The 1,034-nt window shown below is 54.3% G+C and overlaps 1 protein-coding gene across 1 annotated transcript in view; it reads right to left on the bottom strand.

The window, feature by feature from the left end:
• Window positions 1-668: 668 nt before the first annotated feature.
• Window positions 669-1,034, bottom strand: part of LOC109370276 — a 15,886-nt gene continuing 15,520 nt past the window's right edge. Inside the window, exon 13 of the mRNA XM_031555887.1 lies at window positions 669-1,025. The gene's annotated coding sequence lies outside the window, so the exon portion shown is untranslated. The remainder of the gene's footprint in view (window positions 1,026-1,034) is intronic.

Consider the following 1,034-nt stretch of genomic DNA (forward strand, 5'->3'; position numbering starts at 1 on the left):
AGATGGGCGTCACATTTGCCAGTCTCCAGTCCACCGGGACATTCCCACTTAGCCAGGACTGCCGAAGAATGATGGAGAGTGGCTTGGCAACCAGATCTGCCAACTCCCTCAGCGCTTCCGGGTGCAATTCTTCTGGCCCCATGGACTTGTGTTTGGCTTTTTGTTAGTACAACTGGCAGGATTTCCGATGTTTCAGAGGAAGACGGTAAGTTCTCTCCTCCCGGACATCAATGTAGCAGGCAGTATGATACTCCCTGGCTACAGCACAAGCACATCCACCTCTGCAGAACTCCTGGCATTACAGCCCCTGGCTGCAGGCATGAGCACCCTCGAGCCCTCTGGGTAAAAGAGAGGCCTTTCAGATGCCCTCATATTCCCTACGCCCCTGCCTACTCCTTGTCCCCATGGAGCTCCTCTGCAGCTCTGCCACAGAGCTCCTGCTGCTGGAGGGAGCTGTGGGGATGCAAGGGAAGATACGGACTTTTTCTGCACAGGAAACGTGCACAGACGGCAGAGATGGCTGTCGTCATGGGAAGCCACGCTTAGAGAGCACAGGCATAGTGGGCCTTGGAAAGAGCTCTCCTTGCAGCCCAAATTCCTCTCTCATAGCAGAGCTCCAGCTTCCTCACATTTGTTGACGGCAACTGACATGACACCAGCAGCCTGTCTGAGAGAAACACCAATAGATTTTATTTTCCATTCAGAGATGTACAGTGGAAAAACTAGGTCGCAGCCTGAACCAGTACGTGAGCACGTGAGTGCCTGGCGCGGGGGGAGCCTACATCCACTCCTTCCTCTCTCCCCAGCTCAGCGGTGCTTCCAGGAGCGCGTATGCAGTCTGAGTCTGCGTGATTTTCCCCCACCCTCTTCCTTCTCTCCGCCGCGCCAGAGTTCGAACCGGAGCAGGCTGCGTTCTTCAGCTCGCGCTTTTTTCCAGGGTGTTGCTGGGAGGGGTGAGTTGGTTCCTCTTTCCTTGATATCTTGTTGTATGGCGCCTATGTCTCAAATAAAGTTTGTATCGTCACCTTTGTTTG

The sequence above is a fragment of the Meleagris gallopavo genome, chromosome 16 (assembly GCF_000146605.3).
Source record: "Meleagris gallopavo isolate NT-WF06-2002-E0010 breed Aviagen turkey brand Nicholas breeding stock chromosome 16, Turkey_5.1, whole genome shotgun sequence".
Classification (NCBI taxonomy): Eukaryota; Metazoa; Chordata; class Aves; order Galliformes; family Phasianidae; genus Meleagris; species Meleagris gallopavo.